The sequence below is a fragment of the Ranitomeya variabilis genome, chromosome 1, assembly GCF_051348905.1.
Source record: "Ranitomeya variabilis isolate aRanVar5 chromosome 1, aRanVar5.hap1, whole genome shotgun sequence".
Classification (NCBI taxonomy): domain Eukaryota; kingdom Metazoa; phylum Chordata; class Amphibia; order Anura; family Dendrobatidae; genus Ranitomeya; species Ranitomeya variabilis.
In genome coordinates this window covers 573,813,898-573,831,824 of record NC_135232.1, presented here as the reverse complement: position 1 = coordinate 573,831,824, position 17,927 = coordinate 573,813,898, and the positions used below count along the sequence as shown (strand labels likewise).

The 17,927-nt window shown below is 48.9% G+C and overlaps 1 protein-coding gene across 2 annotated transcripts in view; it reads left to right on the top strand.

Moving 5' to 3' along the window:
- LOC143768746 (cholinesterase-like) overlaps window positions 1-17,927 on the top strand; it is a 55,165-nt gene that overhangs the window by 17,551 nt on the left and 19,687 nt on the right. The gene's annotated exons all lie outside the window — the stretch shown is intronic.

Genomic DNA, 17,927 nt, shown 5'->3' with positions numbered 1-17,927 from the left:
AGGAGCTGAAACGCCGTTTTTCTTCGGCCCCTGTGTTGCGTCAGCCAGATGTTTCGCTCCCTTTTCAGGTCGAGGTTGATGCTTCTGAGATTGGAGCAGGGGCTGTTTTGTCTCAAAGAAGTTCTGATGGCTCTGTGATGAAGCCATGTGCCTTCTTTTCTAGAAAGTTTTCGCCTGCTGAGCGTAATTATGATGTTGGCAATCGGGAGCTGCTGGCTATGAAGTGGGCATTCGAGGAGTGGCGACATTGGCTTGAGAGAGCCAAGCACCGCGTGGTGGTCTTGACGGATCACAAAAATCTGACTTATCTCGAGTCTGCCAAGCGGTTGAATCCTAGACAGGCTCGATGGTCGCTGTTTTTCTCCCGTTTCAATTTTGTGGTCTCATACCTTCCAGGTTCTAAGAATGTGAAGGCGGATGCCCTTTCTAGGAGTTTTGTGCCTGACTCTCCGGGAGTCCCTGAGCCGGCTGGTATTCTCAAAGAGGGGGTAATTCTGTCTGCCATCTCCCCTGATTTGCGGCGGGTGCTGCAGGAGTTTCAGGCTGATAGACCTGACCGTTGTCCAGCGGAGAAACTGATTGTCCCTGATAGATGGACTAGCAGAGTTATTTCTGAGCTTCATTGCTCAGTGTTGGCTGGTCATCCTGGGATTTTTGGGACCAGAGATTTGGTGGCTAGGTCCTTTTGGTGGCCTTCCTTGTCACGGGATGTGCGTTCTTTTGTGCAGTCCTGTGGGACTTGTGCTCGGGCTAAGCCCTGCTGTTCTTGTGCCAGTGGGTTGCTTTTGCCCTTGCCAGTCCCGAAAAGGCCTTGGACGCATGTTTCCATGGATTTTATTTCAGATCTTCCTGTCTCTCAAAGGATGTCTGTCATCTGGGTGGTTTGTGATCGCTTTTCTAAGATGGTCCATTTGGTACCCTTGCCTAAATTACCTTCCTCCTCTGATTTGGTGCCATTGTTTTTTCAACATGTGGTTCGTTTGCATGGCATTCCGGAGAACATTGTGTCGGACAGAGGTTCCCAGTTTGTCTCTAGGTTTTGGCGGTCCTTTTATGCTAAGATGGGCATTGATTTGTCTTTTTCTTCGGCTTTCCATCCTCAAACAAATGGCCAAACCGAACGAACCAACCAGACTTTGGAAACCTATCTGAGATGCTTTGTTTCTGCTGATCAGGATGATTGGGTGACCTTCTTGCCATTGGCTGAGTTCGCCCTTAATAATCGGGCTAGTTCGGCTACTTTGGTTTCGCCTTTTTTCTGCAATTCTGGTTTTCATCCTCGTTTTTCTTCGGGGCAGGTTGAGCCTTCTGACTGTCCTGGTGTGGATTCTGTGGTGGACAGGTTGGATTCTCGTATTTCGAGACGGAAGCTTCAGTACCTGGTTAAGTGGAAGGGCTATGGTCAGGAGGATAATTCCTGGGTTGTTGCCTCCGATGTCCACGCTGCCGATTTAGTTTGTGCCTTTCATTTGGCTCGTCCTGATCGGCCTGGGGGCCCTGGTGAGGGTTCGGTGACCCCTCCTCAAGGGGGGGGTACTGTTGTGAATGCCGTTCTCGGACTCCCTCCTGTGGTCATGAATGGTACTTTGGTTAGTTCTGCTCTTGGACTCCCTCTGGTGGCTTTGAGCGGAACTGCTGGTCACTGAGGTTGGCTTTGTCAGCTGCTCTCGTTTATTGCTTGCTGGCTTCCCTATTTAACTCCACTCAGATCGTTACTTGATGCCAGCTGTCAATGTTTCAGTATTGGTTCAGATCTCTCTTGGACTTCTCTGAGGACCTGTCTACTCCAGCAGAAGCTAAGTCTTTGCTAGTTCATTTGTTGTTACTGCTTCCTGAATATATTTCTTAGTACTGCTAATTTCTAGTCCAGCTTGCTATCATGATATTCCCTTGCTAGCTGGAAGCTCTGGGGTGCAGAGTGGCACCTCCACACCGTGAGTCGGTGTGGGGAGTCTTTTTGCTTACTCTGCGTGGTTTTTTGTAGTCTTCTGTGCTGACCGCATAGTTCCCTTTTCTATCCTCTGACTATTTTAGTGAAGTCTGGCCTCCTTTGCTAAAACCTGTTTCATTCCTGTGTTTGTGACTTTCCTCTTAACTCACAGTCATTATATGTGGGGGGCTGCCTTTACCTTTGGGGAATTTCTCTGAGGCAAGGTTAGGCTTCTATTTCTATCTTTAGGGGTAGTTAGCTCTTAGGCTGTGAAGAGGCGTCTAGGGAGAGTTAGATACGCTCCACGGCTATTTCTAGTTTGTGTGATAGGAGTAGGGTTTGCGGTCAGCAGAGTTCCCACTTTCCCAGAGCTTGTTCCGATTACTAGTTTACTCATCAGGTCATTCTGGGTGCTCCTAACCACCAGGTCCATAACACATCCTGCACCCCAATCTTGTCATGTGCTGCTCCCATCCTGCACCCCCATTCTGTCATGTGCTGCTCCCATCCTGCACGCCCATTCTGTCATGTGCAGCTCTCATGCTGCGCCCCCATTCTGTCATGTGCTGCTCCCATCCTGAGCCCCTGTACTGTCATGTGCTGCTCCCATCCAGTGCCCCCGTTCTGTCATGTGCTGCTCCCATCCTGTGCCCCCGTTCTGTCATGTACTGCTCCCATCCTGCGCCCCCATTCTGTCATGTGCTGCTCCCATCCTGCATCCCCGTTCTGTCATATGCTGCTCCCATCCTGCGCCCCCGTTCTGTCATGTGCTGCTCCCATCCTGCGCCCCCGTTCTGTCATGTGCTGCTCCCATCCTGCGCCCCCATTCTGTCATGTGCTGCTCTCATCCTGCGCCCCCATTCTGTCATGTGCTTCTCCCATCCTGCAACCCTCTTCTGTTATGTGCTCCACCCATCCTGCGCCCCTGTTCTGTCATGTGCTGCACCCATGCTGCGCCCCCGTTCTGTCATGTGCTGCTCCCATCCTGCGCCCTGTTCTGTCATGTGCTGCTCCTATTCTGCATCTCCATTCTGTCATGTGCTGCTCCCATCCTGCGCCCCTGTCCTATCATTTGCTGCTCTCATTCTGCGCCCCGTTCTGTCATGTGCTGCTCCCACACTGGACACCCGTTCTGTCATAAGTTCCTCCCATCTTGCGCAACCTTTCTGTCATGTTATGTTGCCATTCTGCACCCCCATCCTGCCATCTGCTGCTCCTATCCTGCATCCCGTTCTGTCATGTGCTGCTCCCTTCCTGTGCCCTTGTTATGTCATGCGCTGCTCCCATCCTGCGCCCCCTTCCTGTTATGTGCTGTTCCCATCCTGCGCCTCCATTCTGTCATGTGTTGCTCCCATCCTGCACCCCCATCTTGTCATGTGCTGCTCCCATCCTTTGCCCCATTCTGTCATGTGCTGCTCCCATCCTGCACCCCCATTTTGTCATGTGCTGCTCTCATCCTGAGCCCCCATTCTGTCACGTGCTGCTCCCATCCTGCGCCTCTGTTCTGTCATGTGCTCCTCCCATCCTGCGCCCCCATTCTGTCATGTGCTGCTCCCATCCTGCGCCCCTGTTCCGTCATGTGAGCTCCCATCCTGTGCTCCCATTCTGTCATGTGCTGCTCCCATCCTGCGCCTCTGTTCTATCATGTGCTCCTCCCATCCTGCGCCCCCTGTCATGATTCTCAATGGCGAGAGAACATAGCCCAGCATATATGAGAACTAGCTCTTGGAAGATGGAAACTATACTGACCATGAACTAAACCTGCCGCACAACTAGAAGTGGCCGGGTAGCATGCCTACGTTTTTTTATCCCTAGATGCCCAGCGCCAGCCGGAGAACTACCTAATCCTAGCAGAGGAAAAGACAGTCCTGGCTCACCTCTAGAGAAATTTTCCCAAAAGGCAGACAGAGGCCCCCACATATATTGGCGGTGATTTTAGATGAAATGACAAACGTAGTATGAAAATAGGTTTAGCAAAATCGAGGTCCGCTTACTAGATAGCATGAAGACAGAAAGGGCACTTTCATGGTCAGCAGAAAACCCTATCAAAACACCATCCAGAAATTACTTTAAGACTCTAGCATTAACTCATAACACCAGAGTGGCAATTTCCGCTCACAAGAGCTTTCCAGACACAGTAACGAAACAGCAGCTGTGAACAGGAACAAAATGCAAAAACACACAAGGACAAAAGTCCAACTTAGCTGGGAGTTGTCTAGTAGCAGGAACATGCACAGAAAGGCTACTGATTACATTGTTGACCGGCATGAAACTGACAGAGGAGCAAGGTTATATAGCGACTCCCACATCCTGATAGGAGCAGGTGAACAGAGGGGATGATGCACACAAGTTAAATTCCACAAGTGGCCACCGGGGGAGCCCAGAATCCAATTTCACAACAGTACCCCCCCCTCAAGGAGGGGGCACCGAACCCTCACCAGAACCACCAGGGCGATCAGGATGAGCCCTATGAAAGGCACGGACAAGATCGGAGGCATGAACATCAGAGGCAGTGACCCAAGAATTATCCTCCTGACCGTATCCCTTCCATTTGACCAGATACTGGAGTTTCCGTCTGGAAACACGAGAGTCCAAGATCTTTTCCACAACGTACTCCAACTCACCCTCAACCAACACCGGAGCAGGAGGCTCAACGGAAGGCACAGCTGGTACCTCATACCTGCGCAACAATGACCGATGAAAAACATTATGAATCGAAAAGGATGCAGGGAGGTCCAAACGGAAGGACACAGGGTTAAGAATCTCCAATATCTTGTACGGGCCGATGAACCGAGGCTTAAACTTAGGAGAAGAAACCCTCATAGGGACAAAACGAGAAGACAACCACACCAAGTCCCCAACACAAAGCCGAGGACCAACACGACGACGGCGGTTGGCAAAAAGCTGAGTCTTCTCCTGGGACAACTTCAAATTGTCCACCACCTGCCCCCAAATCTGATGCAACCTCTCCACCACAGCATCCACTCCAGGACAATCCGAAGATTCCACTTGACCGGAGGAAAATCGAGGATGAAACCCCGAATTACAGAAAAACGGGGACACCAAGGTGGCAGAGCTGGCCCGATTATTGAGGGCGAACTCCGCCAAAGGCAAAAAAGCAACCCAATCATCCTGATCCGCAGACACAAAACACCTCAAATATGTCTCCAAGGTCTGATTAGTCCGCTCGGTCTGGCCATTAGTCTGAGGATGGAAAGCAGACGAAAAAGACAAATCTATGCCCATCCTAGCACAGAATGCCCGCCAAAATCTAGACACGAATTGGGTCCCTCTGTCAGAAACGATATTCTCCGGAATACCATGCAAACGAACAACATTTTGAAAAAACAGAGGAACCAACTCGGAAGAAGAAGGCAACTTAGGCAAGGGAACCAGATGGACCATCTTAGAGAAACGGTCACACACCACCCAGATGACAGACATCTTCTGAGAAACAGGCAGATCCGAAATAAAATCCATCGAGATGTGCGTCCAAGGCCTCTTCGGGATAGGCAAGGGTAACAACAATCCACTAGCCCGAGAACAACAAGGCTTGGCCCGAGCACAAACGTCACAAGACTGCACAAAGCCTCGCACATCTCGTGACAGGGAAGGCCACCAGAAGGACCTTGCCACCAAATCCCTGGTACCAAAGATTCCAGGATGACCTGCCAACGCAGAAGAATGAACCTCAGAGATGACTCTACTGGTCCAATCATCAGGAACAAACAGTCTACCAGGTGGGCAACGATCAGGTCTATCCGCCTGAAACTCCTGCAAGGCCCGCCGCAGGTCTGGAGAAACGGCAGACAATATCACTCCATCTTTAAGGATACCTGTGGGCTCAGAATTACCAGGGGAGTCAGGCTCAAAACTCCTAGAAAGGGCATCCGCCTTAACATTCTTAGAACCCGGTAGGTAAGACACCACAAAATTAAACCGAGAGAAAAACAACGACCAGCGCGCTTGTCTAGGATTCAGGCGCCTGGCAGACTCAAGGTAAATTAAATTTTTGTGGTCAGTCAATACCACCACCTGATGTCTGGCCCCCTCAAGCCAGTGACGCCACTCCTCAAAAGCCCACTTCATGGCCAAAAGCTCCCGATTCCCAATATCATAATTCCGCTCGGCGGGCGAAAATTTACGGGAAAAAAAAGCACAAGGTCTCATCACGGAGCAGTCGGAACTTCTCTGCGACAACACCGCCCCAGCTCCGATTTCAGAAGCGTCGACCTCAACCTGAAAAGGAAGAGCAACATCAGGCTGACGCAACACTGGGGCGGAAGAAAAGCGGCGCTTGAGCTCCCGAAAGGCCTCCACAGCATCAGGGGACCAATCAGCAACATCAGCACCCTTCTTAGTCAAATCAGTCAATGGTTTTACAACATCAGAAAAACCAGCAATAAATCGACGATAAAAGTTAGCAAAGCCCAAAAATTTCTGAAGACTCTTAAGAGAAGAGGGTTGCGTCCAATCACCAATAGCCTGAACCTTGACAGGATCCATCTCGATGGAAGAGGGGGAAAAAATGTATCCCAAGAAGGAAATCTTCTGAACCCCAAAAACACACTTAGAACCCTTCACACACAAGGAATTAGACCGCAAAACCTGAAAAACCCTCCTGACCTGCTGGACATGAGAGTCCCAGTCATCCGAAAAAATCAGAATATCATCCAGATACACAATCATAAATTTATCCAAATAATCGCGGAAAATGTCATGCATAAAGGACTGGAAGACTGAAGGGGCATTTGAAAGACCAAAAGGCATCACCAAATACTCAAAATGGCCCTCGGGCGTATTAAATGCGGTTTTCCACTCATCCCCCTGCTTGATTCGCACCAAATTATACGCCCCACGGAGATCAATCTTAGAGAACCACTTGGCCCCCTTTATACGAGCAAACAAATCAGTAAGCAGTGGTAACGGATATTGATATTTAACCGTGATTTTATTCAAAAGTCGATAATCAATACACGGCCTCAAAGAGCCGTCTTTCTTAGACACAAAGAAAAAACCGGCTCCTAAGGGAGATGACGAAGGACGAATATGTCCCTTTTCCAAGGACTCCTTTATATATTCTCGCATAGCAGCGTGTTCAGGCACAGACAGATTAAATAAACGACCCTTAGGGTATTTACTACCCGGGATCAAGTCTATGGCACAATCGCACTCCCGGTGCGGAGGTAGTGAACCAACCTTGGGTTCTTCAAAAACGTCACGAAAGTCAGACAAGAATTCAGGAATCTCAGAGGGAATAGATGATGAAATGGAAACCAAAGGTACGTCCCCATGAGTTCCTTTACATCCCCAGCTTAACACAGACATAGCTCTCCAGTCGAGGACTGGGTTATGAGATTGCAGCCATGGCAATCCCAGCACCAAAACATCATGTAGATTATACAGCACCAGAAAGCGAATAACCTCCTGGTGATCCGGATTAACACGCATAGTCACTTGTGTCCAGTATTGTGGTTTATTACTAGCCAATGGGGTGGAGTCAATCCCTTTCAGAGGTATCGGAGCCTCCAATGGCTCCAAATCATACCCACAGCGTTTGGCAAAGGACCAATCCATAAGACTCAAAGCAGCGCCAGAGTCGACATAGGCGTCCGCGGTAATAGATGACAAAGAACAAATCAGGGTCACAGATAGAATAAACTTAGACTGTAAAGTGCTAATTGAAACAGACTTGTCAGGCTTCTTAGTACGCTTAAAGCATGCTGATATAACATGAGTTGAATTACCACAATAGAAGCACAACCCATTTTTTCGTCTAAAATTCTGCCGCTCGCTTCTGGACAGAATTCTATCACATTGCATATTTTCTGGCGTTTTCTCAGTAGACACCGCCAAATGGTGCACAGGTTTGCGCTCCCGCAGACGCCTATCGATCTGAATAGCCATCGTCATGGACTCATTCAGACTCGCAGGCACAGGGAACCCCACCATAACATCCTTAATGGCATCAGAGAGACCTTCTCTGAAAATCGCCGCCAGGGCGCACTCATTCCACTGAGTAAGCACAGACCATTTGCGGAATTTTTGGCAGTATATTTCAGCTTCATCTTGCCCCTGAGACAAGGACATCAAGGCCTTTTCCGCCTGAAGCTCTAAATGAGGTTCCTCATAAAGCAACCCCAAGGCCAGAAAAAACGCATCCACATTGAGCAACGCAGGATCCCCTGGTGCCAATGCAAAAGCCCAGTCTTGAGGGTCGCCCCGGAGCAAGGAAATTACAATCCTGACCTGCTGTGCAGGGTCTCCGGCAGAGCGAGACTTCAGGGACAAAAACAATTTGCAATTATTTTTAAAATTTTGAAAGTGAGATCTATTCCCCGAGAAGAATTCAGGCAAAGGAATTCTAGGCTCAGACATAGGTGCATGAACAACAAAATCTTGCAAATTTTGTACCTTTGTGGCGAGATTATTCAAACCTGTAGCTACACTCTGAAGATCCATTTGAAACAGGTGAACACAGAGCCATTCAAGGATTAGAAGGAGAGGAAGAGAGGAAGGCTGCAGTATAGGCAGACTAGCAAGTGATTCAATTAAGAGCACACTCAGAACTAGAGGGAAAAAAAAAAAAAAAAAAAATTGTAGCAGACTTCTTTTTTCTCTCCTTTCTCAGCCAGTAATTTAACCCTTTTATGGCCGGTCAAACTGTCATGATTCTCAATGGCGAGAGAACATAGCCCAGCATATATGAGAACTAGCTCTTGGAAGATGGAAACTATACTGACCATGAACTAAACCTGCCGCACAACTAGAAGTGGCCGGGTAGCATGCCTACGTTTTTTTATCCCTAGATGCCCAGCGCCAGCCGGAGAACTACCTAATCCTAGCAGAGGAAAAGACAGTCCTGGCTCACCTCTAGAGAAATTTTCCCAAAAGGCAGACAGAGGCCCCCACATATATTGGCGGTGATTTTAGATGAAATGACAAACGTAGTATGAAAATAGGTTTAGCAAAATCGAGGTCCGCTTACTAGATAGCATGAAGACAGAAAGGGCACTTTCATGGTCAGCAGAAAACCCTATCAAAACACCATCCAGAAATTACTTTAAGACTCTAGCATTAACTCATAACACCAGAGTGGCAATTTCCGCTCACAAGAGCTTTCCAGACACAGTAACGAAACAGCAGCTGTGAACAGGAACAAAATGCAAAAACACACAAGGACAAAAGTCCAACTTAGCTGGGAGTTGTCTAGTAGCAGGAACATGCACAGAAAGGCTACTGATTACATTGTTGACCGGCATGAAACTGACAGAGGAGCAAGGTTATATAGCGACTCCCACATCCTGATAGGAGCAGGTGAACAGAGGGGATGATGCACACAAGTTAAATTCCACAAGTGGCCACCGGGGGAGCCCAGAATCCAATTTCACAACAGTACCCCCCCCTCAAGGAGGGGGCACCGAACCCTCACCAGAACCACCAGGGCGATCAGGATGAGCCCTATGAAAGGCACGGACAAGATCGGAGGCATGAACATCAGAGGCAGTGACCCAAGAATTATCCTCCTGACCGTATCCCTTCCATTTGACCAGATACTGGAGTTTCCGTCTGGAAACACGAGAGTCCAAGATCTTTTCCACAACGTACTCCAACTCACCCTCAACCAACACCGGAGCAGGAGGCTCAACGGAAGGCACAGCTGGTACCTCATACCTGCGCAACAATGACCGATGAAAAACATTATGAATCGAAAAGGATGCAGGGAGGTCCAAACGGAAGGACACAGGGTTAAGAATCTCCAATATCTTGTACGGGCCGATGAACCGAGGCTTAAACTTAGGAGAAGAAACCCTCATAGGGACAAAACGAGAAGACAACCACACCAAGTCCCCAACACAAAGCCGAGGACCAACACGACGACGGCGGTTGGCAAAAAGCTGAGTCTTCTCCTGGGACAACTTCAAATTGTCCACCACCTGCCCCCAAATCTGATGCAACCTCTCCACCACAGCATCCACTCCAGGACAATCCGAAGATTCCACTTGACCGGAGGAAAATCGAGGATGAAACCCCGAATTACAGAAAAACGGGGACACCAAGGTGGCAGAGCTGGCCCGATTATTGAGGGCGAACTCCGCCAAAGGCAAAAAAGCAACCCAATCATCCTGATCCGCAGACACAAAACACCTCAAATATGTCTCCAAGGTCTGATTAGTCCGCTCGGTCTGGCCATTAGTCTGAGGATGGAAAGCAGACGAAAAAGACAAATCTATGCCCATCCTAGCACAGAATGCCCGCCAAAATCTAGACACGAATTGGGTCCCTCTGTCAGAAACGATATTCTCCGGAATACCATGCAAACGAACAACATTTTGAAAAAACAGAGGAACCAACTCGGAAGAAGAAGGCAACTTAGGCAAGGGAACCAGATGGACCATCTTAGAGAAACGGTCACACACCACCCAGATGACAGACATCTTCTGAGAAACAGGCAGATCCGAAATAAAATCCATCGAGATGTGCGTCCAAGGCCTCTTCGGGATAGGCAAGGGTAACAACAATCCACTAGCCCGAGAACAACAAGGCTTGGCCCGAGCACAAACGTCACAAGACTGCACAAAGCCTCGCACATCTCGTGACAGGGAAGGCCACCAGAAGGACCTTGCCACCAAATCCCTGGTACCAAAGATTCCAGGATGACCTGCCAACGCAGAAGAATGAACCTCAGAGATGACTCTACTGGTCCAATCATCAGGAACAAACAGTCTACCAGGTGGGCAACGATCAGGTCTATCCGCCTGAAACTCCTGCAAGGCCCGCCGCAGGTCTGGAGAAACGGCAGACAATATCACTCCATCTTTAAGGATACCTGTGGGCTCAGAATTACCAGGGGAGTCAGGCTCAAAACTCCTAGAAAGGGCATCCGCCTTAACATTCTTAGAACCCGGTAGGTAAGACACCACAAAATTAAACCGAGAGAAAAACAACGACCAGCGCGCTTGTCTAGGATTCAGGCGCCTGGCAGACTCAAGGTAAATTAAATTTTTGTGGTCAGTCAATACCACCACCTGATGTCTGGCCCCCTCAAGCCAGTGACGCCACTCCTCAAAAGCCCACTTCATGGCCAAAAGCTCCCGATTCCCAATATCATAATTCCGCTCGGCGGGCGAAAATTTACGGGAAAAAAAAGCACAAGGTCTCATCACGGAGCAGTCGGAACTTCTCTGCGACAACACCGCCCCAGCTCCGATTTCAGAAGCGTCGACCTCAACCTGAAAAGGAAGAGCAACATCAGGCTGACGCAACACTGGGGCGGAAGAAAAGCGGCGCTTGAGCTCCCGAAAGGCCTCCACAGCATCAGGGGACCAATCAGCAACATCAGCACCCTTCTTAGTCAAATCAGTCAATGGTTTTACAACATCAGAAAAACCAGCAATAAATCGACGATAAAAGTTAGCAAAGCCCAAAAATTTCTGAAGACTCTTAAGAGAAGAGGGTTGCGTCCAATCACCAATAGCCTGAACCTTGACAGGATCCATCTCGATGGAAGAGGGGGAAAAAATGTATCCCAAGAAGGAAATCTTCTGAACCCCAAAAACACACTTAGAACCCTTCACACACAAGGAATTAGACCGCAAAACCTGAAAAACCCTCCTGACCTGCTGGACATGAGAGTCCCAGTCATCCGAAAAAATCAGAATATCATCCAGATACACAATCATAAATTTATCCAAATAATCGCGGAAAATGTCATGCATAAAGGACTGGAAGACTGAAGGGGCATTTGAAAGACCAAAAGGCATCACCAAATACTCAAAATGGCCCTCGGGCGTATTAAATGCGGTTTTCCACTCATCCCCCTGCTTGATTCGCACCAAATTATACGCCCCACGGAGATCAATCTTAGAGAACCACTTGGCCCCCTTTATACGAGCAAACAAATCAGTAAGCAGTGGTAACGGATATTGATATTTAACCGTGATTTTATTCAAAAGTCGATAATCAATACACGGCCTCAAAGAGCCGTCTTTCTTAGACACAAAGAAAAAACCGGCTCCTAAGGGAGATGACGAAGGACGAATATGTCCCTTTTCCAAGGACTCCTTTATATATTCTCGCATAGCAGCGTGTTCAGGCACAGACAGATTAAATAAACGACCCTTAGGGTATTTACTACCCGGGATCAAGTCTATGGCACAATCGCACTCCCGGTGCGGAGGTAGTGAACCAACCTTGGGTTCTTCAAAAACGTCACGAAAGTCAGACAAGAATTCAGGAATCTCAGAGGGAATAGATGATGAAATGGAAACCAAAGGTACGTCCCCATGAGTTCCTTTACATCCCCAGCTTAACACAGACATAGCTCTCCAGTCGAGGACTGGGTTATGAGATTGCAGCCATGGCAATCCCAGCACCAAAACATCATGTAGATTATACAGCACCAGAAAGCGAATAACCTCCTGGTGATCCGGATTAACACGCATAGTCACTTGTGTCCAGTATTGTGGTTTATTACTAGCCAATGGGGTGGAGTCAATCCCTTTCAGAGGTATCGGAGCCTCCAATGGCTCCAAATCATACCCACAGCGTTTGGCAAAGGACCAATCCATAAGACTCAAAGCAGCGCCAGAGTCGACATAGGCGTCCGCGGTAATAGATGACAAAGAACAAATCAGGGTCACAGATAGAATAAACTTAGACTGTAAAGTGCTAATTGAAACAGACTTGTCAGGCTTCTTAGTACGCTTAAAGCATGCTGATATAACATGAGTTGAATTACCACAATAGAAGCACAACCCATTTTTTCGTCTAAAATTCTGCCGCTCGCTTCTGGACAGAATTCTATCACATTGCATATTTTCTGGCGTTTTCTCAGTAGACACCGCCAAATGGTGCACAGGTTTGCGCTCCCGCAGACGCCTATCGATCTGAATAGCCATCGTCATGGACTCATTCAGACTCGCAGGCACAGGGAACCCCACCATAACATCCTTAATGGCATCAGAGAGACCTTCTCTGAAAATCGCCGCCAGGGCGCACTCATTCCACTGAGTAAGCACAGACCATTTGCGGAATTTTTGGCAGTATATTTCAGCTTCATCTTGCCCCTGAGACAAGGACATCAAGGCCTTTTCCGCCTGAAGCTCTAAATGAGGTTCCTCATAAAGCAACCCCAAGGCCAGAAAAAACGCATCCACATTGAGCAACGCAGGATCCCCTGGTGCCAATGCAAAAGCCCAGTCTTGAGGGTCGCCCCGGAGCAAGGAAATTACAATCCTGACCTGCTGTGCAGGGTCTCCGGCAGAGCGAGACTTCAGGGACAAAAACAATTTGCAATTATTTTTAAAATTTTGAAAGTGAGATCTATTCCCCGAGAAGAATTCAGGCAAAGGAATTCTAGGCTCAGACATAGGTGCATGAACAACAAAATCTTGCAAATTTTGTACCTTTGTGGCGAGATTATTCAAACCTGTAGCTACACTCTGAAGATCCATTTGAAACAGGTGAACACAGAGCCATTCAAGGATTAGAAGGAGAGGAAGAGAGGAAGGCTGCAGTATAGGCAGACTAGCAAGTGATTCAATTAAGAGCACACTCAGAACTAGAGGGAAAAAAAAAAAAAAAAAAAATTGTAGCAGACTTCTTTTTTCTCTCCTTTCTCAGCCAGTAATTTAACCCTTTTATGGCCGGTCAAACTGTCATGATTCTCAATGGCGAGAGAACATAGCCCAGCATATATGAGAACTAGCTCTTGGAAGATGGAAACTATACTGACCATGAACTAAACCTGCCGCACAACTAGAAGTGGCCGGGTAGCATGCCTACGTTTTTTTATCCCTAGATGCCCAGCGCCAGCCGGAGAACTACCTAATCCTAGCAGAGGAAAAGACAGTCCTGGCTCACCTCTAGAGAAATTTTCCCAAAAGGCAGACAGAGGCCCCCACATATATTGGCGGTGATTTTAGATGAAATGACAAACGTAGTATGAAAATAGGTTTAGCAAAATCGAGGTCCGCTTACTAGATAGCATGAAGACAGAAAGGGCACTTTCATGGTCAGCAGAAAACCCTATCAAAACACCATCCAGAAATTACTTTAAGACTCTAGCATTAACTCATAACACCAGAGTGGCAATTTCCGCTCACAAGAGCTTTCCAGACACAGTAACGAAACAGCAGCTGTGAACAGGAACAAAATGCAAAAACACACAAGGACAAAAGTCCAACTTAGCTGGGAGTTGTCTAGTAGCAGGAACATGCACAGAAAGGCTACTGATTACATTGTTGACCGGCATGAAACTGACAGAGGAGCAAGGTTATATAGCGACTCCCACATCCTGATAGGAGCAGGTGAACAGAGGGGATGATGCACACAAGTTAAATTCCACAAGTGGCCACCGGGGGAGCCCAGAATCCAATTTCACAACAGCCCCCATTCTGTCATGTGCTGCTCCCTTCCTGCGTACCCGTTCTGTCATGTGCTGCTCCCATCCTGCGTCCCCATTCTGTCATGTGCTGCTCCCATCCTGCGCCCCCGTCCTGTCATGTGCTGCTCCCATCCTGCGCCCCTGTTCTGTCATGTGCTGCCCGCATCCTGCGCTCCCATTCTGTCATGTGCTGTTTCCATCCTGTGCCACCATTCTGTCATGTGCTGCTCCCATCCTGCGCTTCCATTCTGTCATTTGCTGCTTCCATCCTGCGCCCCCATGCTGTCATGTGCTGCTCCCATCCTGCGCCCCCTGCTGTCATGTGCTGCTCTCATCCAATGTCCCCGTTCTGTCATGAGCTCCTCCCATTCTGTGCCCCCATTCTGTCTTGTGCTGCTCCCATCCTGCGCCCCATTGTCATGTGCTGCTTTCATCCTGCGCCCGTTTTGTCATGTGCTGCTCCCATCCTGCATCCCCATTCTGTAATGTGCTGCTCCCATCCTGCGCTCCCATCATCTCATGTGCTGCTCTCATCCTGCACCCCCGTTCTGTCATATGCTTCTCCCATCCTGCGCCCCGTTCTGTCATGTGCTACTCCCATCCTGCGCCCCATTCTGTCATGTGCTGCTCCCATTCTGCACCCCCATTCTGTTATGTGCTGCTCCCATTCTGCACCCCCATCCTGTCATGTGCTGCTCCCATCCTGCGCCCCTGTTGTTTCATGTGCTCCTCCCATCCTGCACTCCCATTCTGTCATGTGCTGCTCCCATCCTGCGCCTCCGTTCTGTCATGTGCTCCTCCCATCCTGTACTCTCGGTCGGTCATGTGCTGCTCCCATCATGAGCCCCCATCCTTTCATGTGCTGCTCCCATCCTGCGCCCCCATCCTGTCATTTACTGCTCCCATCTTGCGCCCCCATGCTGCCATATGCTGTTCTCATCCTGCGCCCACGTTCTGTCATGTGCTGCTCCCATCCTGCGCCCCCGTTCTGTCATGAGCTCCTCCCATCCTGCACCCCCGTTCTGTCATGTCCTGCTCCCATCCTGCACCCCATTCTGTCATGTGCTGCTTTCATCCTGCACCCCTGTTCTGTCATGTGCTGCTCGCATCCTGCATCTTCATTCTGTAATCTGGTGCTCCCATCCTGCGCTCCCATCCCCTCATGTGCTTCTCCCATCCTGCGCCCCCGTTATATCATGTGCTGCTCCCATCCTGCGCCCCCGTTCTGTTATGTGCTGCTCTCATCCTGTGCCCCCGTTCTGTCATGTGCTGCTCCCATCCTGCACCCCCATTCTGTTATGTGCTGCTCCCATCCTGCGCCCTCATCCTGTCATGTGCTGCTCCCATCCTGCGCCCGTTCTTTCATGTGCTCCTCCCATCCTGCGCTCCAGTTCTCTCATATGCTGCTCCCATCATGTGCCCCCATCCTGTCATGTGCTGCTCCCATCCTGCTCCCCTGTTCTGTCATGTGCTGCTCCCATCCTGCGCCTCCGTTCTGTCATGTGCTTCTCCCATCCTGCGCTCCCATTCTGTCATGTGCTGCTCCCATCCTGCACCCCCGTTCTGTCATGCGCTCCTACCATCCTGGGCTCCCATTCTGCCATGTGCTCCCATCCTGCGCAGCTGTTCTGTCAAGTGCTCCCATCTTGCGCCCCTATTCCATAATGTGCTGCTTCCATTCATATGCCCTGTTCTCATCTCTATAAAGGTTGATGGCCCCCATAAGATGCTCCATAGTATACACTGTGTTCCAAATTATTATGCAAATTGGATTTAAGTGTCATAAAGATTTAATTGTTTTGTTTTTCAAATAAACTCGTGGATGGTATTGTGTCTCGGGGCTCAATGGATCACTGAAATCAATCTTAAACACATGGGATAATTAGTTTTCCAGGTGATTCTAATTAAAGGAAAACTACTTAAAAATGATGTTCCACATTATTAAGCAGGTCACAGTTTTCAAGTAACATGGGAAAGAAAAAGCATTTCTCTGCTGCTGAAAAGCATCAAATAGTGCAGTGCAATTTCCCGAAAACTTAAGCGTGATCATCATACTGTTAAGAGATTTGTGGCTGTATCTGAGCACAGATGTGTTTGTGCTGATAAAGGCATAATGAGGAAGATTTCTGCCAGGCAAGTTCATCGGATAAAGAGAGCAGCTGCTAAAAAGCCATTACAAAGCAGCAAACAGATATTTGAAGCTGCTGATGCCTCTGGAGTCCCTCGAACCTCAAGGTGTAGGCTCCTTCAAAGGCTTGCTGTTGTGCATAAACCTACTATTCGGCCACCCTTAAACAGTGTTCACAAGCAGAAATGGTTGCATTGGGCCCACACATACATGATGACTAATTTCCAAACATTCTTGTTTACTGATAAGTGTTGAGTAGGGTTGAGCGAAACGGGTCAGCAATTTTCAGAAGTCGCCGACTTTTGGCAAAGTCGGGTTTCATGAAACCCGACCCGACCCCCGTGTGGGGTCGGCCATGAAGTCGGCGATCTTCTGAATCTGGAATCGGAATTCCGATACCGATTCCCGATATGTTTAAGATATCGGGAATTGGTATCGGAATTCAGATTTAAGTGTAAAATAAAGAATTAAAATAAAAAATATCGCTATACTTACACTCTGATGCGCCCTGGTACTAAGCGGGAACCTTCCTTCCTTAGAATCAGCCTTCCAGGACCTTGCGGTGACGTCGCGGTGACATCGCGGCTTGTGATTGGTCGCGCGGCCGCCCATGTGACCGCTCGCTCGACCAATCACAAGCCGCGACGTCACCGTGACGTCACCGAAGGTCCTGGAAGGGCTGATTCTTAGGAAGGAAGGCTGCCGGAAAGAAGCCGAGGGTGAGTATATTCCTATTAGGTATATACTCACCCTCGGACGCGCCCTGCTTCTTTCCGGCAGCCTCCCTTCCTAAGAATCAGCCCTTCCAGGACCTTCGGTGACGTCATGGTGACGTCGCGGCTTGTGATTGGTCGCGCGAGCGGTCACATGGGCGGCCGCGTGACCAATCACAAGCCGCGACGTCACCGCGACGTCACCGCAAGGTCCTGGAAGGCTGATTCTAAGGAAGGAAGGTTCCCGCTTAGTACCAGGGCGCATCAGAGTGTAAGTATAGCGATATTTTTTATTTTAATTCTTTATTTTACACTTAAATATGGATCCCAGGGCCTGAAGGAGAGTTTCCGCTCCTTCAGACCCTGGGAACCATTGGAAACCCAATGCACTGCATTGGGTTTCAAGTTTCGGCCGACCCCGACCCCGACTTTTTTATAGGATCGGCCGATTTCACTCGACCCGACTTTTGAAAAAGTCGCGTTTCGTGAAACCCGACCCGATCCTATAAATGTAAAGGTCGCTCAACCCTAGTGTTGAGCAACTTTGTATGGTCCAAATAGATGCAGTAGTGGATGGTTGGTGGATGGCCACCATGTCCCAACAAGGCTGCAACAACAGCAAGGAGGTGGAGGAGTCATGTTTTGGGCCGGAATCATGGAGAAACAGCTGGTAGGGCCCTTAAAGGTTTTTGACTGACAACTTTCCTCCATGGTATAAAAAGCAGAAACGTGCCTTCAGGAGCAAAATCATCTTCATGTATGACAATG